General features: G+C 41.2%; 1 protein-coding gene and 1 pseudogene across 1 annotated transcript in view; one reads left to right on the forward strand and one right to left on the reverse strand.

The window, feature by feature from the left end:
* HTR2A (5-hydroxytryptamine receptor 2A) overlaps positions 1–24,164 on the reverse strand; it is a 113,178-nt gene that overhangs the window by 20,934 nt on the left and 68,080 nt on the right. The window lies entirely within an intron of this gene.
* Positions 8,041–9,414, forward strand: LOC118651749 (annotated as a pseudogene).

Raw genomic sequence — 24,164 nt, forward strand, 5'->3', positions numbered from 1 at the left:
ATCAAAATAAAAAGCTTCTGCACAGCAAAAGAAACCATCAACAAAACAACAAAGTCCACTTCATGGGAGAACATATTTGCCAATGTTATCTCTGTAAGGGTTTAATCTCCAACATTTACAGGGAACTCATACAACTTAACAAAAGGAAGATAAATAATCCAATCAAAAAATGGTCAAAGGACTTAAATAGACACTTTTCGAAAGAGGACAGTCAGAAAGCCAAGAGACATATGAAAACATGCTCAAAGTCACTAATCATCTGAGAGATGAAAGTCAAAATAACAATGAGGTACCATCTTACACCTGCCAGAATGGCTGTCATCAACAAAGCAACAAATGACAAGTGCTGGCAAGGATGTGGAGAAAAAGGAACCCTCCATCACTGCTAGTGGGAATGCAGACTGGTGCAGTTATTGTGGAAAACAGTATGGCGTTTCCTCAAAAAATTAAAAATGGAACTGCCATTTGACCCAGTGATCCCACTTCTAGGAATATATCCAAGAAACCAGAAATACCCATCATAAAGGATATATGCATCCCTATGTTCATAGCAACACAATTTACCATAGCTAAGATTTGGAAACAGCCTAAATGCCCATCAGCAGATGAATGGATTAGAAAACTGTGGTACATCTACACAATGGAATACTATGCTGCTGTGAAAAAGAAGGAATTCTTACCATTTGCAACAGCATGGATAAAATTGGAGGGCATTATGCTAAGTGAAATAAGCCAGTCAGTGAAAGATAAATACCACAGGATCTCACTCATTTATGGATAATAAAGAACATTATAAACTGTTGAACAAAAATAGACAGAGGCAAAGAATCATCGAACAGACTGTCAAACTACAGTGGGAATGTAGGGGAGGGCTGCGGGGGGTAAGAGATCAACCAAAGGACTTGTATGCATGCATATAAGCACAACCAACATGCGCAAGACACTGGGGGGGGGGGTGAGGGCAAGTACCAGGGGGTAGGGGAGACCGGGGGGGAGATCAATGGGGGAAAAAAAGGAGACATATGTACTACTACAGTTACTTGTAATACCTTAAACAATAAAAAAAAGACAATCTCATTAATGGCGGGGACATATTTTTTTTGCTTATTGTAAGCCACTCCAGTATCTAATGCACCTCTGCTTATACTAGGGGCTTAGTGAATGCTCGTGTGAGTAAACAAATGAGAGAGAAAATATAGAGTTATAGTAAGTGCAAATTACAATAAATTTTATAGGCACAGTTTGAATCAACTGAAATTATTTTATAATATTTCCCTTCATTTTTGCCATGAAAACACAGTAAATTAGATTGCCAATTAGCCACCTAGGACAGAAAGAGGGAAAACATATATTTGTGTGATACTTAATTCTTCTAAGAGAATTGCATACAGAGTTAACCGTCACATGAGTTGACCACCTAAACAGTTAAAATCACAAGGGAAAAGATCTCTGTAAAGGGCAGTGCCTGAGTGGGAATCAGGGGCCTGGGTTTATTCCTGTATGTTCTGACTCAACCTGGATTTAGGCCTGTTATTTTTCTCAAAGCTCTTTTTCAAGTTAATGAAACATGTGTCTGTAGGAAAAGTGCCAAATAGAGCATCACAAGACATAGGTTTGTGTCCTGAGATTGTCAATCACTAGCTGAATGGCCTTATGCTGCTTCATTTTAAAGCATCTCTCTGTAAGGTGGAGATAATAAAAACAGACTTTCCCTAACTTACATATAGGGCTTTGGTGAGAAAATGGTGAGGCAATGTGTCTGGCTTATTTTGAAAATGTTTAAGATTAAAGTGATTATAATTTACTAAGAACTATGCCAGACTCTGTGGGTACTGCAAAAGACCTTTGAGAACTTTCACAAAGCCTAAAATTTTGTAGGGAAAAAACAACAACACAATACACATGTGATCTAGTAAGATAGCAATGCAGGACAAAGTGAGACCATGAAGCAAAATAGGTTACCATGTATAAATACTCCTTCCTCCATGATGTCAGAATGTGATGCTCATTGTGAGTTAGTATCTCCAGTGAAAAGGTTGAACAGGAGATGAGGTTGTTGAACTGGGCCTTGTGGGTGAATAGAATCTGGCCATAGGTCAGGACCAAAAATGAGGAGGTGGGTATATGATCATGGCACATCCAGGGACCATAGTGCAACTGGCCTTGCTGTGACTGAGTTCTGCTGTATCTGGCATGCAACTGTGGATTTAGGAATAAGCCCACAAGCTGCTTATCAGAGGAATCAAGCAGGTCCTCTCTATGAGAGAGCAATCAGTTTTAGTTGTTCATCCACTAATCAAATATTAATTGAACATACAGTGAACTAGATATTTTAGGAATTCGAGAGGAAGGAGGTACTTGAGTCTATAATCACTACTTTATTTTTTTTAACATTTTTAAAATATATTTTTATTTATTTCAGAGAGGAAGGGAGAGGGAGAGAGATAGAAACATCAATTATGAGAGATGATCATTGATAAGCTGCCTCCTGCATGACCCCTACTAGGGATCAAGCCTGCACCCCAGGCTTGTGCCCTGATGGGGAATTGAACTGTGACCTCCTGGTTCATAGGTCGACACTCAAACACTGAGCCACACCGGCCAGGCTATAATCACTACTTTATAATCCAAGACTTTTTGCTGTCATTCATAAACTCATCAATCCAAAATAAGACTAGGAGGAAAAAAGTACAGAAATGTAAGCAGAAAAACTAAATTTAGCACTGGCATCAAAATTTTAAGAATAATGCAATCAATGTAAATCTGTATTTACCCTGGATATACTTTTTTTTAAGGCAGCTATAATGCAGGGTAGCATATCTCAAATGTTTTGGTCTCAAAACTCCTTCACACATTTAAAAATTATTGAGGATGTGAAGAGTATTGATTTTGTGGGTTATATCTATATATATTTGTTGTATTAGAAATAAAAACTGAAAACAAAACATAATTCATCAATTCATTTTAAAAAATAAAATTAATAAACCTATTATATAATGTAAATACATTTCTATGAAAAATCATTATATTTTCTATAGCAAATCAAATAGTGGCACTGCTTTACAGTTTTGAAATCTCTTTTATGTTTGCCTTAGTAGAAGACAGCTGGATTCTCAGACATGCTTCTGCTTCAGTCTGTTATATAACAAACCAAGTGTCCTCTGAAAAACTCCACTGTGCCCTCATAAAAGGATGAAATGGAAAAGGGCAAACAACATCTAATTTTCCCTCATGCTTAATTGAGAAAAAACTAACATTTAACATTGTGTAAGTTTAAAGTATACAATGTGATGATTGACACACATATACATAGTAAAATATCTATACTAATAAAAGGGTAATATGCTAATTAGACCAGGTCAACCGGACATCTTCCTGACATTCAACTTCCTTCCAGACAAAGCCATGGTGGTGGCGGGGGCCAAGGCAGAGGCAGTTAGGGTTGATCAGGGTGGTGTGGGGGAGCAAGCAGTTAGGGGGTGATCAGGCCAGCAGGGGAGGGCAGTTGGGGGAGATCAGGCCAGTAGGGGAGGGCAGTTGGGGGTGATCAGGCAGGCAGGCAGAGGCAGTTAGGGGCAATCAGGCAGACAGGCAGAGGTGATTAGGAGCCAGCAGTCCCAGATTGTGAGAGGGATGTCCGACTGAGGAATCAGGCCTAAACCAGCAGTCGGACATCCCCCGAGGGGTCCCAGATTGGAGAGGATGTAGGCAAGGCTTAGGGACAACCCCCTGTGCATGAATTTCCTGCACCAGGCCTCTAGTCTATAATAATAAAAGTATAATATGCTAATTAGACTGGATGTGCTTCCAGATGAAGCTGTGGCAGCCGGGGCCAAGGCAGAGGCCCCCCAGCTGCAGTGGTGGTGGGGGCCAAGTCCCTTGCACGAATTTCATGCATTGGGCCTCTAGTTTACTATAATAAGGTTAGTTAACACATGCGTCACTTCGCATCATTATCATTTTGTTGTTCTTATGGTGAGAACATTAAAGCTCTGAATTCAGCCACTTTCAAGTATATAATAGTCACCAAACTGTACCTTAGATTCCTGGAATTTATTTATTTTATACCTAAACATTTATACCCTCTGACCAACATCTCCCCATTTCCCCTACCCTTCATCCCATGGCAACTACCATTTTACTCTGTATAAATTTAATGATTTTAAATTCCACATATAAATGAGATCATACAATATTTGTTTTTCTCTGTCTGACTTATTTCACTTAGCATAAAGCTCTATGGTTCATCCTTTTGTCATAAATGGCAAGATTTACTTCTTTTTTATGGGTAAGTAACATTACATTGCTTATAAATATCTCATGTTTTTTATCCAAACGGACACTTAGGTTGTTTAGTGTCTTGGCTACTGTGAATAATGCTGCAATGAACATGGGGGTGCAGATATCTCTTTGAGAGAGTTGTTTGATTTCCTGTAGATATTTTTATTAAGAAAATAGTATTGATTTCCTGAAAGTATCCCAGAGATCCTGGAACTTTGAAAACCACTGGTATAGAAGAAAAAGCCATCAACCTGGAATTGGAAAATCCAAGTTTGAATCCCCTTTGACATTAAGCAAGCCACTTAATCTCTCTGAACTTTTTTCTATAAAGTGAATGTTACTATTATTTTATTAAAATATATTTTATTGATTTTTACAGAGAGGAAGGGAGATGGATAGAGAGTTAGAAACATCATTGAGAGAGAAACATCAATCAGCTGCCTCCTGCACACCCCCTACTGGGGATGTGCCTGCAACCAAGGTACATGCCCTTGACTTGAATCAAACCTGAGACCCTTCAATCCACAGGCCGACACTCTATCCACTGAGAAAAACCAGTTAGGGCAAGTAAACATTATTTAATAGAGTCCCCTTTAAAGAATTATCATGAGGAATATAAATAAGAATTGCTATACTGTTAGTAGTAAATATACAATTGACCCATGAACAACACCTGTGCAGTTGAAAATCTATGTATAACTTAAGTGGACCTCCACATATGTGGATTGTCAACCACCAGTTTAGCCTTGGGCAAGGGTTTGAACTGCAGGTGGCAGGGGAGTCAGTTGAATTGAGTGGGTCAATTGAAAACAATCTGCATATAAGTGGACCCCTGAAGTTCAAACCCCTGTTGTTCAAGGGTCAACTGTAGTATTGTCTAGCAAACAGAAATCATAGAGAAGAATGTTTGATAGCCTTCCTCAATGTGCCGAGTTCTTCAATTTTGTCTAAAAATCCTTCCTGTAGCTGAAACCTCCTACATCCCTTGCTTGGCTCTAACAGAAATGAAAAGCAGCTTGCTGTCATCCTTATAGCTTGGTTTAAAAATTGGTGCCTTATTTGCCTCTTTTGCACCAAGGTCTGTTAATAAGGAACCAGTTTATCAATCAATACAAGGCCTCGCAGAGTAAGACCATCTCCCAGAAAGGCTGATGATGAAATCCTCAGCTCTCATTTTCCATAACCAAGTAGCAAATGTTGAAAATTTAATGACCTCTTCTCTGGATGGTAACTCTTAAGTCAATTGCCAAGAGTATTGAGTAATGTGACACTACTTTAGAAAGTACATGAGGGTAGCCTTATGAAATCTGGGGCTTCTTTCACAGATGTTGGGAGTTCATGGAAATTAGTGTGAATGGCTTTCTCCCATGGCAGTTCCAATGAAAGATTTTCAAAGATGGGTCTGCCATTACTTGTCTTATCAGCCAGAGAGATCTTTGGTTTAAGCAATAGAAGTTTATTTGGGCTGATTTAGCAGAAAATGAGTTTAATAAAATGATATTGAGTAGTTTAAACAATTTTTGAGAGGGATAAAATTCCAGGAGTAAAATTGCATTGCAGACTGGTCCAATAAGAAAATTTTTGCTGTTTTCCTTGTTTATTGGCCACCAGAGGGAACAACATTAGAAGGTCTTGCCACACCAATGCCATTTCTATACTAGGACTCCATTATGCAACCACTGAAAACCTGACATCTCAGCTCTCTCTGCTCAGAAAATTGAGTTGTCCACATACCTTCTTTGTTCACTTTGCTCTTTTTTCACATCACAGTTTTCCTGGGTGTTGCTCTTTGGAGGAACCTGGGCTGTAAGCCAGTGTCCTAGCTATAAGAAAGGCTAGGAATTTGAGTTCTGCCTCTTGGGAATTTCCCCAAATATATATAGAAAGGCTAGTTGAAAGAGAGAGGCTATGTATATGACAGACACTTGTTTAACTTGACCTATATATGGCATGATTTGTAGTTGTTGCAATTGGGCTGGGCCAGAGGGATGCCTCTTCCAAAGATGGCAATGCTAGAATTACTGACCTCTTTCTATTTTCTTGGGATTATCCTCTTTTTCTGTCATTCCTGCAGTCAGCATATTTTTAAATATTTAATACTTAAAAATGAGTCAATCTGGAAATTACATATCAATAGCTGTGAACTCAAATGCTTCTGAGGGTAGTATAGTAATGTAGTTACTAACTGAGTTATGTAGTGGTGCATAAGACAGGAAGAGTGGTGCTTGGGAAATTGGACAGTATCTAAGGACAATAAGGTTCAATTAAAAAATATACACACTATGCGAGCCAAACAAAGCATATTTGTGGGCTAGACAAGTTTTTCATTATTCAATTAGCTTGACATAGAATTGGAGCTTTAAATAAAGTTGCTGTGGGGCTCTTTTTTTATATGTATCTCTTATGGGCTTATCATCTTGTCCTTGCTCTCTGGGGTCATTTCCCCGTACTGATAAGCTGATGCTATTTCTACTACAAAACTCAAAGACATTTTTTGTTCTAGTTCCTAAGTCCTATGACCAAGAATGGTATTTTTCAGCTTGGGTTTCAGATGTACTTCCCTTGGACTCAGATCAATGCTGTTGTCACATAGGTGGATAAGCTCTTATTCTGACAGTGCTTCTGGAGGAGGGAGAGACAGAAAGTCCCTAAATAACCACATATTTTTCTAACCAGGGTTAACCTTCTGTATTTTCCTCTTGTCTTAGCCACTCCCTCTTTAGCTGCTAAGATTCTAGAAGCTTCTTTACAGATCCACTTTCCAAGCCTTTCATCATCTGTCAATCTGGTTGGTCCAGACTAATAAACTTCCCACCAAGTTTAGGAAAACCTGAGATCAAGAGCTTTGGCTTTTGATTTCTCTCAGACTATTTGTAGTGAGTAATACTAAAAAGTTGCTCCTCAGTGGGATTTCATTTACTTCATCTTCTGCAAGGTTGTTCATATCCTGAAATTTTAGCAATTTTGAAGGAGAACAATGGAGAGACATTTCTCTGGTCTAATTTCTGCTTCTGAATGTCCCATCTTCCCTAGTATAAGTATGATCTTAGTTTGCAGCAAGATGAACTGATATCAGGTTAAAAGGCAGCTTTAACCAGAAATTCATCTGGTTGTTATTAAAGGATTATTTATCATTTTTATTTAAATAGCAGAAATAGAGCTAAATGATCATCTAGTAAAGCATATTCCTTTTACAGCTGATGAACCAAGGCAGAGAGATATTAAATACTTTGTACAAGTTTACACTGATAGGTAAAAAGAATGGGGAAAAACTATATTTACAGATGTCCACCATGTGTCAATTGAACTGATTGAAAAAATTCTGCATGTACATGCACCCTTGTTGTTCAAACCTGCATTGCTCAAGGGTCAACTGTAGGTTATCTAGCACATAGAAAAGAATGTTTGATAGCCTTCCTAAGTGTGTTGAGTTTTTCATTTTGTCTAAAAATCTTTACTGTGACTGAAACCTCCTATATCCCTCGTTTGGCTCTAACAGATGTCTGAAAATTTCATCCTCATAGGACCCCTAGGTAGAAATTATTATTCCATTTTACAGGTGAAGAAAACTTAGATTACATACCTCATTTTTATTAGGACCTTGGCCTCATGATCCCTAGTCTAATGATTCTTTACTTCAGTGTTTAGTTAGCTTTTTCTTTGCTTTTGTTTTATAACTAATGCTTTTTTTTTGAATTTTAAGGAGAAAGAATGTTTACTCGTGGAGAGCCTTGAAATGCACATGAACACTATGTGAGGGAGATCATGAACCTGAAAGCCAGCCAGTGTGGCCACCAGATCAGCGCTAAGTTCTGAGAGTTGATAAGCTATGAGCATTGGCATCAACTTTACGGGCACTTAACCATGGAAACAGTCACCTGCAGCTAGAACAGTCCAATGTGTACTACAATGAGGCCACTGGTGGCAAGTACATGCCCTTAACCATGGAAACAGTCACCTGCAGCTAGAACAGTCCAATGCGTACTACAATGAGGCCACTGGTGGCAAGTACATGCCCCATGCTCTGCTCATGGACCTGAAGCTGGGCACCATGGACTCCATGTGCTTGTGGCCCTTCCATCAGATCTTTAGGGTGGGCAACTTCATTTTTGGTCAGAGTGGTATCAGGAACAACTGGGCCAAGGGACACTACACAGATGATGTAGAGCTGGTTCACTTGGTGCTGGATGTGATGAGGAAAGAGGCTGCGAGCTGTGGTCACCTGCAGTGCTTCTGGTTGACCAACTCCCTGGGTAAGGGGACTGGGTCTGGTATGGGTACCCTCCTCATCAGTAGGATCAGGGAAGAGTACTTTGACAGGATCATGAGCACCTTCAGCATGGTGGCCTCACCCAAGATGTTAAGATACCATGGTGGAACCCTCCAATGTCACCTTATCAGTACACCAGTTGCTAGAAAACACAGAGGAAACCTATTGTATGGGTAAGAAGGCCTTCTATGACATGTGCTTCAGAACCCTAAAGCCAACCACACCCACCCACAGTGGTCTGAACCACTGGGTGACAGCCATCATGAGTGAGATCACCACCTTCCTGCGATTTCCTGGCCTGCTCAATGCTGACCTTCCCAAAATGGATGTAACATGGTGCCCTTCCCCTACCCACACTTTTCATGCCCAGCTTTGCCCCCAAACAGCCAGGGTAGCCAGCACTATGGGTGCTGATGGTCCCTGAGCTCATCCAGCAGATCATTCACGCCAAGAACACAATGATTGCCTTTGGCCTCCACATGGCCATTATATACTGTGGCCACATGTCCATGAAGGAGGTAGACAAGCAGATGCTTAACATCTGGAATAAGAACAGAAACTTTTTGTTGAAGGGATCCCCAACAATATGAAAATGGCTATCTGTGACATCCCATCCCCAAGACTAAAAATGTAAACACTTTGATTTTTAACAGCACTGCCATCCAGGAGCTGTTCAAGTGTATCACCTAGCAATTCATGGTCATGTTCTGGCACAAGGCCTTCTGCATGGGTACATGGGTGAGGACATGGATGAGATGGAATTCATGGAGGCTCAGAGTAACATGAACTACCTGGTGTCTGAGTACCAGCAACACTAGGACACCACAGCCAGGAAGGAAGGTGAGTTAGAGGAGGAGGGGTGAGGAGGAGATGGCCTAGAGCTCATGGGTACCCAGGAAAGCGTGGAAGCCATGAGAATTCTTTATTTACTTGCAACCTGTCCTCTGATAACCATGTCTCACTGTGTGAACCTGCCCATCTTCCTGTCTTGATATCACATGCTGCACAGACACCAACATTAAAGCTTTTTTTTTTTTTTCACTATGAAAAAAGTACTGACACCAGAATTTAACCCAGAGTCTATCTGTGAGCCCCAGGTGAGGCCTAGGGTATCAGGATAATTTAAAACCCCATAGGAGACTCTAAGGATGAGATCTGCTGCCCTACCTTTATCCTGAAGCTACCATAGGGGCTGGAGAAGGTGATGGGCCAAGCTTTCAGTTTCTCTGATTTGGTTGGCCACCAGACAGGCAGACCCCTTGCTCAGGCAGTGTGGAGACTCTAACAGGGAATCAGCTACCCTGTTTCAGAACTGCCCCTGACTCTCAACTCTCTTCCCTTTGGGCTACATGTGTCTCCAACGTTGGGCTTGATCACCTTCTGTTTTCCTAGGGGTTTTTCTTAGCTTTTATGTTAGTTCTCAGATTCACCAATGGCACTTTTGTTAGGTTTAGAAGAGGCAGTCTGCAGTTCTGGTTAACTTGCCTTTACAACAGGACCTGTCTCCTCCTTACTTTTCAACCTGGAAGTCTAAAGGAAGAACTGGTAGGAGCGAATAAGTCAGAAGGGCCCTGGTTATCGGTATCATGTGTATTTTACTTAGGATCATTATCCAATTGTAGGGGTAAAGGAAGGCACTGGAAAGAGAATGTCAAATCAGGGATTTGATTCTTAGCTAATAAGACAAGTTTTATCCTTCACAGGGTTGTTGTATGGATAAAATAAAATAATGTTTTAGGAGATGCCCATGGATGTTAGCTGAATTTGAACTCTTTCAGTATTAATAGGACAGAAGCGTTAACTGACAGGAGGATCAGTTATATGAGACTACCAGAACCATCTAGTAGGCACTGTTACAAATACCACAGGCTTAGGTGTTCCTCAGTGGCCACAAGCCACACTTCAGTGTTCCCTTCTGTGTTAGGATTGCTTATTGGACTTTGTTAGAATTTAGTTTAGAGTTTATTAGATTTATTCTCTCTTATGTTTATACATAACACAATTTATGCAATTTACTTCATTTCAGCTTGAACTGGCTTGAAGTTGAAGCTGCTGGAACTTTTAATGTCAGGATGTCTCATAGTTACTTTTGAGCTTATATTAGAATAAAATATCATTATTTCAGATCTGGCCCTGACTTCAATTTTTTCCAGGCTGAAATTTTGCCCTGGGATTTTAAGGTCTACATGACAAAGAACAAAAGTTAGCCAACCAACAAGCAAGACAACCTGGGCGAAATGGACAAATTCCTGGAAACATAATCTTCCAAAACTGAATCAGGGAGAATCAGAAAACCTGAATAGGCCAATAACAACTGATGAAATTGAAGCAGTAATTAAAAAATTTCCAGCAAACAAAAATCCTGGGCCAGATGGCTTTACAGGTGAATATTACCAAACATTTAAAGAAGAACCACCTGAGCGGGTTTGGCTCAGAGGACAGAGCATCGGCCTGTGTACTTAAGGGTCCCAGGTTGGATTCCGGTCAAGGGCCCCTACCTTGGTTGCAGGCTACTGGCCCTGGTTGGGGGTGTGCAGTAGACAACCAATTAATGTGTCTCTCATACATCAGTTTTTCTCTCTGTCTCTCCCTCTCTCCTCCACTCTCTATAAATCAGTGGAAAAAATGTCCTCGGTTAAGGATTAAAAAACAAACAAAGAAACAAAAAATAACTAACACCTCTCCTCCTCAAACTATTCCAAAAAATCCAAGAGGAAGGAACACTTCTGAGCTCTTTTTACGAAGCCAGCATTATCCCAATTCCAAAACCAGATAAAGACACTACAAAGAAAGAAAATTACAGGCCAATATCCCTGATGAACACAGAAGCTAAAGTCCTTAATAAAATATTAGCGAATCAGATCCAGCAGTATGTTAAAAAGATCATACACCAGGATCAAGTGGGATTTATTCTGGGGATGCAAGATTTGCAAATCAATAAATGTTATACATAACATAAACAAGTTGAAAGATAAAAACCACATGATCATATCAACAGATACAGAAAATGCATTTGACAAAATCTAGCACCCTTTTCTGATAAAAACTCTCATTATCATGGGAATAGAGGATTCATATCTCAACATAATAAAGGCTATATATGACAAACCTATAGCCAACATCATACTCAATGGGCAAAAACTAAAAGAATTTCCTTTAAGAACAGGAACAAGACAGAGATGTCTGCTTTAACCACTCTTATTCAACACTAGGACCCAGTGCACAAATTCGTGCACCTTGAAAGGAATTGTGGGCTGCAAGGCTGCAGTGGGCACAGGGGCAGGTCTTGGCCCATCCTCTGCACCCCCACCTGGCCCCTCCCACCACAGCCCTGCTCCCGCCGCTCCCAGGCGCTGATGACGCCGGCCCCACTCACACTGCTGATGGTGCAGAGCAATTGCTGTTGCCCAGATTGCCCCTCAGGAGCAGGAGCAGGGAGGTGGAGAATCCCTCAGGGGAAATCGGGGACTGCAGCCACCACTTGCACCCACTGACAGTGCTGAGCAATCGGGACTGGTGCCAGCCGCTGGCAGCGGGTGCGAGCAGTGACTATGGCACTGGCTGTGGATGTGAGCAGGGCCAGCACTGGCAGTTGGTGTGAGTGCCCAGCAGGACCGTGGCACATGGGAGCAAAGAATTTTCAATAACCACCAGAGGCTTACCCTGATGACAGCAACCAGTGCCCCGCCTTGGTCTGGCGCCCCCACTCACCTGTTCCACCATCCCACCACAGCCAATGCCTGCCATGTTCTATGCTCTGCCACATGTGCCCCCCCGGTGGTCAGCGCATGTTATAGCGACTGGTTATTTGGTTGGTTGTTCCGCCATTCAGTCTATTTGCATATTAGGGTTTTATATATAAAGATAATACTGGAAGTGCTAGCCACAGCAGTCAGACAAGAAGCAGAGATAAAAGAAATCTAAATGGGAAAGGCAGAAGTAAAACTCTCATTATTCACAGATGACATGATATTGTACATAGAAAACTCTAAAGACTACACCAGGAAACTATTAGACTTAATAAATGAATTCAGCAAAGTAGCAGGATACAAAATCAACATCCACAAATCAATGGCATTTTTATACACCAATAATGAACTCTCAGAAAAAAAAATTAAAAAAGTAATCCCATTTACCATTGCAACAACAAAAAATAAGATACCTACGTATAAACTTAACCAAAGAGGTAAAAGATCTGTACTTGGAAAACTATAGGATACTGAAAAAATGAATAGAGGAAGATACAAACAAATGGAAACATATACCATGTTCATGGGTTAGAAGAATTAACATCATTAACATGTCTGTACTGCCCAAAGCAATCTATGGATTCAACATAATACCTATTAAAATATAATTGGAATACTTCACAGAGCTGGAACAAATACTCCAAAAATTTATATGGAATGATAAAAGACCCCAAATAGCTGCAGCAATCTTGAGAAAGAAGAACAAAGTAGGAGGGATCACAATACCAGATATCAAACTGAACTACAAAGCTACAATAACCAAAACAGCCTGGTACTGGCACAAAAACAGGCATGTAGACCAGTGGATCAGAACAGAGACCCTATAAATTGACCAACACTATTACATTCAATTAATATTTTACAAAGGAGGCAAGAACATTCAACGGAGTCAAGACAGTCTCGTTAACAAATGGTGCTGGGAAAACTGGAAAGACACATGCAAAAAGATGAAACTAGACCATCAACCTATACCATATTAAAAATAAACACAAGATGGATAATAGAGTTAAATGTAAGGCATGAAACCATAAAAATTTTAGAGAAGAAGATAGGCAGTAAAATTTCAGACATCTTACTTAACAATATGTTCACAGATACATCTACTAGGGCAAAGGAAAATAAGGAGAAAATAAACAAATGGGACTACATCAAAATAAAAAGCTTCTGCACAGCAAAATAAACCACCATCAAAATGAAAAGGGAACCCACTGATGGGAGAACATATTTTCCAATGATATATCTGATAAGGGATTAATATCCAAAATATATAAAGTACTCATACAAATAAACAAAAGGAAGACAAACAATTCAATTAAAAAAGGGGAAGAAGACTTGAATAGATATTTCTCCAAAGAGGACATATAATTAGCCAAGAGTCATATTAAAAAATGCTCAAAGTCACTATTCATCAGAGAAATGCAAATTAAAACCACAATGAGCTATTACCTTACACCTGTCAGAATGGCTATCATCAAAAAAATCAAAAACAACAGGGGCTGGAGAGAATGTAGAGAAAAGGAACACTAGTTCACTGCAGGTGGGAATGCAGATTGGTGTAGCCACTATGAAAAACATTATGGAGTTTCCTCAAAGAGTTAAAAAATGGAACTTCCATTTGACCCAGCAATCCCATTTCTGGCAGTATAGCCTAAAAACATAAAACACCAACCAGAAAGAATATATTCACCCCTATGTTCATAGTAGTGTTAATTACCATAGCTAACATTTGGAAATAGCCTAAGTGCCCGTCATTTGATGAATGCATAAAAAAACTGTGGGATATTTACACTATGGAATACTATGCAGCTGTGAAATAGAGGGATTTCTTACCCTTTGGGACAGCATGGGTGGATCCAGAAAATATTATGATAAGTGAAATAAGCCAATCTGGGAAAGACAAATATCACATGATTGCACTTATTTGTAGGATCTAATGGAGAAAATGAATTGATCAATAAAATAAGAACCATGGAGGCATGTGACAGACTGACACACCTCGATGTGGGGATGGATAGATGACAAGAGATAAACCAAAGAACTTATATACTTACTAGAGGCCTGGTGCACAAAATTTGTGCACTTAGGTGGGAGAGGGTGTCCCTCAGCCCAGCCTGCACCCTTTCCAATCTGAGACTGCTGGCTCCCAACTGCTCGCCTGCCTGCCTGATTGCCCCTAATCGCTTCTGCCTGCCAGCCTGATCACCCCCTAACCACTCCCCTGCTAGATCAACACCTATATGCTCCCCTGCCAGTCTGATCACCCCCAAGTGCCCTTCCCTGCCAGCCCGGTCATCCCTAACTGCCCTCCCCTGTAGGCCCAGTTGCCCCTAACTGCTCTCCCCTGCAGACCTGTTCCCCCGCAACTGCCCTCCCCTGCAGGCCTGGTTCCCCCTAACTGCCCTCCCTCCCCTGCAAGCCTGGTCACCCTTAACTGCCCTTCCCTGCTGGCTTGATCGCCCACAACTGCCCTCCCCTGCCAGCCATCTTTTTTTTTTTATAATATATTTTATTAATTTTTCACAGAGAGGAAGGGAGAGAGATAGAGAGTTAGAAACATTGATGAGAGAGAAACATCGATCAGCTGCCTCTTGCACATCTCCTACCGGGGATGTGCCCACAACCCAGGTACATGCCCTTGACCGGAATCAAACCTGGGACCCTTCAGTCCACAGACCAACGCTCTATCCCCTGAGCCAAACCGGTTTCAGCATGCCAGCCATCTTGTGGCCACATGGAGGTAGCCATCTTGTGACCACATGGGGGCAGCCATCTTGTGAGAGGGCATGACAGTTAATTTGCATATTACCTGTTTATTATATAGGATATGCATAGCCCATGGGCATGGGCAATAGGGTAGTGAAGACCTGGGGGTTGGGTAGGTGCTGTGAGGAGGAGGGTAAAGAGGGATGAAATGGGAGATATCTGTAATACTATAAATAATAAAAAAACATTTTAAAAGTCAGCATAGATTCCTAGGCACAGGGATATTATAATATAACTGGAGGCTTAGTGGTGGATAGGATCCCTAGGCCTGGCCAGTGAGCAGGGCCAATTGGGGCCTTCCACCTGCTGGCTGGGGCCTCCCTTTGATCTTCGCCATCCCCTGGTGGTCAGCACATGTCATAGCGAGAGATCGGTCTCCTGGTCAAACTCCTGCAGAGACAATTTGCAATATATATATACTAGAGGCCCGGTGCACAAAACTTGTGCACTGGGGGGGGGGGTGGTCCCCCTGCCTAGCCTGCACCCTCCTGTGGGGAGCGGGCCTAAGCTGACAGTCGGACATCCTTAGCGCTGTTGCAGAGGTGGGAGAGACTACTGCCACCGCTGCTGGGCTGTTGGGCTGCTGGGCTCACCAGCTGTGAGCCCAGCTTCTGGCTGAGCAGCACTCCCCCTGTGGAAGCGCACTGACCACCAGGAGGCAGCTCCTGCGTTGAGCATCTGCCCCCTGGTGGTCAGTGCGTGTCATAGCAACTGGTTGTTCCGCAGTTCAGTCAATTTGCATATTACCCTTTTATTATATAGGATATATATATGTATATATATATATATATCCTATCTAATAATAGAGAAACATGGTAATTAACCATAACTTTGCTACCCTTCCCATTGGCTAATCAGCAAGATATGCAAATTAACTGCCAACAAAGATGGCAGCCGGCAGCCAGGCAGCTGAAGTGAACAGGAGGCTTGCTTGCTCCAGTGATGAAGGAAGCCAAGGTTCCCCACCTGCCTCAGCCCAGCTCTGAGCTCCAGATGCAACAATGTTGCAATTATAGAGGCTAAACAAACCCAGAAACCTGCTTTCAGCCGCCAGCGGGCTCAGAGCTTAGAGCGCCGGTGATGGCAACAGAGTTTCAATTATAGAAGCTAAACAAACCCAGATACCTGCTTTCAGCCAGCCACAGCCTCAGAGCTGGAGCCGGCTCTCAGCTCCAGTGACAGCCATAGAAGGTAAATAAATCCCATAAAAAAAAAAAGAAAAAAAATAAGAAGGCTGGGAGCTTCAGTCACCTGCCAGCCTAAAAACGGCCCTCAGCCCCTCACCCAGACTGGCCAGGCACCCCAGTGGGGACCCCCACCCTGAAGGGGGTGTGACCAGCTGCAAACTGTGGGAAACAGTATATTGTCTTCACTATCTGATAAGCACAGACAGAGAACCCCCCGAAGGCTGGGTGCCTTTGAAGCCCTAGTAAAGGTTGGAGGTAGGCGCCACCTCTGTTTGTCCAGACAGTGGTAGCTGAAACTACTCCCCCATTTATTATTATGTAAATCCTTGCTGATGGGCTAGTCTGCCTGTTGCCAGGGGTCTCCTGAATAAGGGCTATGCTATGGGTGCATCCCAGATCAATAAAAGCTTGGTGAGGCCTGAGCACAGGTGGAAGTCCTTCCCCTTGAGTTGGACTTGCCCGCCTGGTCCCCCAATATTTCAAATTATCTCTTGTCTTTTCATTTTCATTTGTGTGCAGCTCTGCTTCCAGTTCCTGAACCCTGACCACGTGGGACGTGGGAAGGAAACACTCAACATCTGGTGCCCAAAACAGGAAAACTGGAAGTGAAGGTTTCTCTAGAGCGAAAAAAGGAAGTTTCACCGAAAAAGGTGAGGAAGAAAGAATTCACCGAGAAAAGGTGTGGAAAATTCACTGAGAAAAGGTGTGGAAAATTCACTGGGAAAAGGTGGGGGAAATTCACCACACGCAATGCCCAGGATCAACTTCAGAAGTCGTGAGCTATAAGTAGGCTGGGAATGTTTTCTTTTGCCAGGTGCTGGGATCCAACCCCAGCAGCTCCAGGGGTCCCCAAAGGTGTGGACGGAGTCGGCGAAGAAGAAATGACATGGAGACAGCGTTCAGTTGATCAGCAGCCTAGCAAGGATCTCTAGCCAGGATCTCCAGCGAAGTTCTGGTTAGGATCTCCAGCCAGGTTCTGGTTTGGTTCTCTCATTAGGTTCTCCAGCCAGGTTCACTCACCAGGTTCTAGTCATGTTCTCTTGCCATGTTCTATCCAGGTTCTGTAGCCAGGTTCTGTCTCTAGGTTATTCAGCCAGGTTCTCTCGTTAGGTTCTGTCTCCAGGTTCTGTGTCCAGTTTCTGTCCAGGATCTTTTGCCATGTTCTCTCGCTAAGTTCTGTCTCTAGGTTCTGTCTCCAGTTTCTGTCCAGAGTCTTTTTGCCATGTTCTCTCCAGCGAAGTTCTTCTGTCTCTAGGTTCTGTGTTGGTTCTGTGTCTAGGTTATGTGTCTAGGTTCTGTCTCCAGTTTCTGTCCAGGATCTTTTGCCATGTTCTCTCCAGCAAAGTTCTTCTGTCTCTAGGTTCTGTGTAGGTTCTGTGTCTAGGTTCTCTGTCTAGGTTCTGTGTCCTGTTGTCTTGTTACATCTGTATTTATACCAGTTGATTCCAATCCTATCAATCTCTATTCCAAAGGTTAGGGCGTTTCTTATCTCCATTCCAGGGAGTAAAGATTATGTAGCTTAAGCATGATTGTTCATAGTTAAAGTGATTAATTACCCGCCTGGCACTTAGTTAAGGGGTTTTATTCCCTCCCTAACTTCAGGGGAAAATCCCTACCTGGGGAAACAACCTTTCTTGGAGAGGTGACCTTGGTTAAAACACATAGTGCCAAGAAGGTGAGCAAACATATTAAGAACAGTATGCCATATATGCCAGGTCCCTTGAAACAGCAAGGATGGACTGGCTCCCGGCAGCCAGGCTTATTGTTAGGTTGGAGAGAGCCCAGGATCGGATCCATGCAGACATGTGAGGAAATAATGGACTCTACCTGGCATTTCTAACAGATCAGCATGCCAGACACAGATACAGGCTTCTCCCTGAATCTACAACGACCCCCACACAAATACTGACTCATTCCTGAATACCTGGCTGACCCCCTGAAGCTGAAACTTCCTCAACTGAATACCTCAGCTCATGTCCCCGCCCCTCACCCAAAAGCAGTATAAAAATAGCGCCCCCCCTCCCTGTTGGCGTGAATCCACATGCCCTGTCCTTGGGGGTACATGGGTCTCCTGGGGACGCAGAATCAACTTTCCTTCCTTCCTTCCTTTTCTGATCAACTGTCTTTATTTCCTTTGCCACCTCCTGAGCCACCTAACCTAACACTTATGGGGCAGGACTCAGCTTTTTAAAAAGCAAGAAACTTTATTATAGACGTTTGATTTTCATGCTTAAGGAGTTAAAATTTTAGAAGGTAATCTCTTATAGTTTTTGCATGTTATTATAGAACATAACCCTTGGTTTCTTGAAAAAGGTACATTAGATCTTAAAAGTTTGCCAAAAAGTTAATCAGAACTTGCCAAAAATTGTTTCCCCTTTGGAAAACGGTATTTCATTTGCTAGAGCCTTTAGGAGAAGTCAAGGAGGATAGATCTCCACCCCTTGCATCCTCCACTCCTTAAGAGGAGGAGAAAGAAAAGAAAAAATGGGAGAAATGGCCTTCATGGGCCACTCCATGTCCTAATCCTGAAATGTTTAATTTGTTGTTAATAGAATCACCTGTGCAAAAAGGCCAAATTATAAAGAATTGGAATGTTAAAAGGTACTCTTTTAAATCAGGCTGGAAAAATAAAAAGAGTGCCATGGTCATCTTAATGTGGTTTCTTGTCCAAATTAAAATCTTAATTTGTATTTGGAATCTAAAATCTGTAATAAGAAATGAAATCCCACTGTTGAATCCACCTCTGGTGTGGAGAGATTCAAAGGTGGTAGGAAAAGGCAGAGCTATAAGCTCTCCCGCAATGAGATTACTTAATGTTTTGTTTAAAAATTACTGGAGAACATTGGGTGCTAGCCATGACTTTAGAAAGCGAAATAGGAAAAAATTTAAAATGTCTTTTTCAATTAAGCATGACTTTGGGAAAAATACGCCACCAGGTCATTTGCTGAAACTTCCCCCAAAGTAAGATGTGGGGGAAGGGAAGAAGGGAGCATGTGGCGATCCAATATGGATGCCCTCTCCCCAAGTATTCTAATTTAAAGTCCTTCTTGTAATTGAAAAGTTTTACAAAATTTAAAAATGCATCTGGGATTTCTGTGCACATGTAAAGAGAAAAAGTGGCTTGAAACTAATGCGCGCATCGTCTGATTTCGGATATTAGATAGAGTTTTGAGCTGGAATCTCTTTATAAATGTACAAAATAAAACCCCAAGACTGATTATTTCCTAAGAAAAATGGCAAAATTTTACCCAAAGGAAAAAAGATGCTGGCTAGATTCTAGCAGCAGGATTGGCATTTCCATAATAAAGAACAGTTTTTAAATGCTAATGAAGGGTGTTGAAAAGTTACCTTCAAGGCCTAAAAGGAAATTCAGTAAAATTGTCTCTGTTACAAAAATTTACTAAAGAATATACCTTAAAATAATAATTTGGATTTGAATCTCAAGAATAATTGTAATATATTAATTTTAAAAATCTAAGTAGCCCAGGTAAAAGATGGCTACGCCCTTTAATTAAGGCTGGCTTCCCAAAGCAATTTCTAATGGAGGAAGGGCTAGCCTCCCTTCCCCCAACAGAACAAGCAGGTAGGCAAAAATTTCCCGCCAGTGGCAACTTCTAAAGAGAGGCTTGCTTCCCAGTTTCCCATTCTTGGGAGAAAGAATGTAACTAATTTGCATTTTAATGGTTACCTGTTTCCAGTCAATGGCAGCCCAAGGCTTTGGGGGTTTGCTAAATTAAATTAGATATTCTGAAATAACAAAATGCTAAAATATTAATCTAAATTTGCCTCATGAAAAATATAGAGGGCAGAATTAAATCTGTTGGTTGATTATGTCTTGCATTTTTGAAGTTTATTCTTAAAAATGTTACTGATTGAGAAATGCTAAATATTTGACTTACCAGCTAAAAGTTTAAGGTTCGGATTGAATTGGGAGAAATTGTGTAGTTGTGGTAGCTAAATGCGTAAAGTGTAGAAGTTTATTTTGAGAAAATAATTTTTTGTTTTCTCTGAAATAATTAGGAGTTCAAAATATGGTACTCATTGGTCTGATAAAAAGAGGATTAATTTTGTGATCTCAACTGAAATTTTTAATACAAAAACCAGTTTAAATTTAATTGATATTCTTTAAGATAATTATAAAAGGTATAAACAGCTAATGAGATTTCTGCTTGTTTGCAATATAATGTTGGCCATCTATCTTTTAGGTGTTTTGGTTTTCTCTTCCCTTGTTTATTGTGAGAATAAGGAAATCATCTTTTCTGTCAGAGAACAGTTTAGACAGCCACAATGTTGAGCTGCGTGACTTGGCAGCCGCCATGTTGGCCACATGGCTTGCCGCTCCCCTGGGGGCCGCCCTCTTGGAACAGCAAAGGCCCCTCCCTCTGACTTAGCCAACCACAAAAGGAATGTCTGCTCACTGAGGCAGGATGGGATTTCAGGGGTGGAGTTTTAAGGCGGAGTTTTACTATGGAAATGTGGATGGGGAAGAAAGTGTGCTTGCCTTGCAGATTTATTTAATACTATTTTTAAGATATTTTTAATGCTTAATAAGTTAGCAATCATGGTCTTAGTATAATTTCAGTGGTATAATAGACAGATATTTTTAGCAGTTGGCTTTATAAGGGCTGACAACAGAGCTTGTATTTCTTAAAAGGCTTGTAGATAGAGACATTTTTAAAAGATATCCTAAATTCTCAGTAGAACCACAGTTATACATATATCATAAACAAATTAAGAGTAATTGATTCCATGGTCAAGACTATATCCTATTATGTTGGGAACTGTTTTTAAGTGTTGAAAATTTTTTAATTAGATATGTATTTGACAGTTTTTCCCGAGTACAATATTTTAAAATATAATATGCTTAGTTGCATAAGGAATTTCTGCCAAATAAAAGAAAAAATTGATTTATTGGTAGCAATGTCTTTATTTAAACTAACAAAAGCACCATGCTGCTGCATTTTAAATTAGGCTGGAGGTGGGGCAGTGTTTCCACCTCTTGTATCAGAATAAAACTTTACTAAATGTACTAATATTTGTAAGCAATTGAATCCTAGTAAAGTAAAATTCTTCTAAAAAGTTACTGAAGGCTTCCTATGATCCCTCTGTATATGCAAATAAGCCAAAAGGGAATGCTGTTTAAAAATATTATTTTAAATTTAATAAAAAGGAGAAATTTTAATATTTTGAAATATCTTCCTTTACTTTTACAGGATAATTTAATGTTTTGCTGTTAAAATACCAAATCTGAAAATAAGTACAGTCACCATAAATGTTTAATGACTTTGACTTGAAATACATGGCCTTGCGGCACTATCAGTCAACATCCAAGAAGTAACCCTGTAGGTTACTTGGTGTAAAAAAGAAAGACTTTTCTTTTTTAAGTTAAAGTTCTCCAAGTGTAATCCATCACGAAGATGATGAGCCAGACAACCAACAGCCCAGAGACCACCTGGGGCACGGTAAAGTGAAGTATGATAACAATTAATTCAGGTAAAAACTATAAGTTTCATATGTCTTAGAAGGCACATTTTTCCTTTACCTGGGAAGGACAGCACAGCTATCCCAAGGTCAGAGGGCTCCAGTTAGCGTGTCAACTCAGTGTTCTGGAGACCCAAAACTATAATTTAGATAAAGTACCTACGTTTAACCAGGTCACCCAAGGAGTCTAGATAATGTGTTTACCCAAAACTGTAATTTGCATAGCATGCTGTCTCTGCTTCTGTAAATTGTTTTTTTTTGTTGTTGTTGTTTTTTTGCAAACTAGGTTCCTCATTCCAAACCTTGAGACAGCCAGTTTAAAATTAAGTTGTCATGACCTAGAGCAAAGAATATTCTTACATGGTATTATTCTACAAGTTTCATTAATAATTTTTGATGCTTTACAACAGTATGTTGTGCATTTATCCCAAACAAACTTACAAATTAATTCTTTGAATGTTTTAAGGACATGAAAGGATTTATTCCCTTCCACTGTGTGGAAGGTTCCCTGGGAAGGCACTTAAGCATTCTGTATTGACCTCTCTCGACCTTTTTGCCAAGAGGGTACCTCTTCTCACAATCCAATTGCCTACAGCTGTTACCTGAGTTCTCCATTCCAGCTGAAATCATGGTGGCTGGTACCATGGATCTGTCTCTTGCCCAATGGTGTAAGCTGGGCCCTCTCTGGAGAAGAAACCTGGGTTCCCCATGATCAATGCCAGGGCCCCGCCAGCAGGCGAGGGGATCCAAAGGCAGTTGCTGGGCATGGAGGCCACAGGGGCATAGGCTAACAGGAGACAGAACTGAACCTCACATCACCCTACTTGGCCCAGAGGATGGCTGGTAGTCAATGATGGGTAATATCTCTCAGGGAGGGATGACCTAAGACAGGCACAGTCAGGGGGGCCAGTAGGAGAGAACTTGGGGTTCAACAGAGGTGGGGCACGGATCCTCACCACCCCAATTGTGCAGGGGCTTGAACACTCGCCCCTTCTGAGGGAGGTCTCCTGCCCCCATGGCTGCTGCGCTTCCCATGCCCATCCCAGATTGGGAAGCAAATAACAAAAGAGACTTGGTCCAGCTGAAATCAGTATCCAGATAAACGGAGGCTTGGCTAACAGACCCTATGTCTAAGTCTAGTGTAACAACAGGAATGCTCAGGCCTCCTCAAGGATGTAAAATGATCCTTTCCATTAATATTTACAGTGTAAATTATGATTATTGTTAGAGTATTAAATTTGACTGTAAAATAGTTGTCAAGTTTTCAAATTAATTAAGTCTGGCTAATTTGAAGTAAGTTATTATTCAAAAAGTATTAACCAAAATTTTCATTTCGTGGTAAAATTGCTTAACATGCTACGAACCTAAAGCAGTCATATTTTTATGCAAAAATTTAAAATTTAAAGTAATCTAGACTGAATTATAAATTTTCCAAAAGCCTCCTAATTATTAAATCAGAAAAGGGGGGATAATGGAAGAATACCATGTAAGGAAAAATATCCTGTAACTTATTACATCTAGAAAAAAATTTTTTCTTCATTTGTAATGCTAACAGCAAGACACCCATGAAAAACATATGTGGTGTCAAAATAAGCCAAAGGAAAATCATTTGGGCAAATATAAAAAGGATTCCCCAAGTAAAATTTCCTTTATTAACCTTTGGTCGAGAATACGTTTGTATATTTTCAGAGAACAACTCCAAGACCATGTGGATTCCTGCAACAAGGCATACCAGAAAGAAACTGACCAGATTGCTCCAGCCACAAAGACAGGAGAGACAGTTCAGAGATGGAGATGGTGGAAGACGCCTTGCCATGCTAGCAGTCAGCAGCTGTGCGGCGCTGCAGGGTGCCCAGGACCAAACCAGAGAGGACCGGACCTGCATTTATCCACCATCCAGAACCAGAATTTCATTGCTGGCATGTACACATGGACTTTCGGACATTGAAACTTGGACTCAGAACTGTTGGACATTGAAATTGGGACTTAAACATTTTTTTGTTCTTTATGTTTATTTCTGGCCTACAAATACAAGATTCTTAAGGAAAAAATAAGGGGGAGATGTGGGAAACAGGTTATTGTCTTCACTATCTGATAAGCATAGACAGAGAACCCCCCCGAAGGCTGGGTGCCTTTGAAGTCCTAGCAAAGGTCGGAGCTAGGCGCCACCTCTGTTTGTCCAGACAGTGGTAGCTGAAACTACTCCCCCATTTATTATTATGTAAATCCTTGCTGATGGGCTAGTCTGCCTGCTAGGTCTCCTGCCTAAGGGCTATGCTATGGGTGCATCCCAGATCAATAAAAGCTTAGTGAGGCCTGAGCACGGGTGGAAGTCCTTCCCCTTGAGTTGGACTTGCCCGCCTGGTCCCACAATATTTCAAATTATCTCTTGTCTTTTCATTTTCATTTGTGTGCGGCTCTGCTTCCAGTTCC

The sequence above is a fragment of the Myotis myotis genome, unplaced genomic scaffold (assembly GCF_014108235.1).
Source record: "Myotis myotis isolate mMyoMyo1 unplaced genomic scaffold, mMyoMyo1.p scaffold_m19_p_3, whole genome shotgun sequence".
NCBI lineage: Eukaryota > Metazoa > Chordata > Mammalia > Chiroptera > Vespertilionidae > Myotis > Myotis myotis.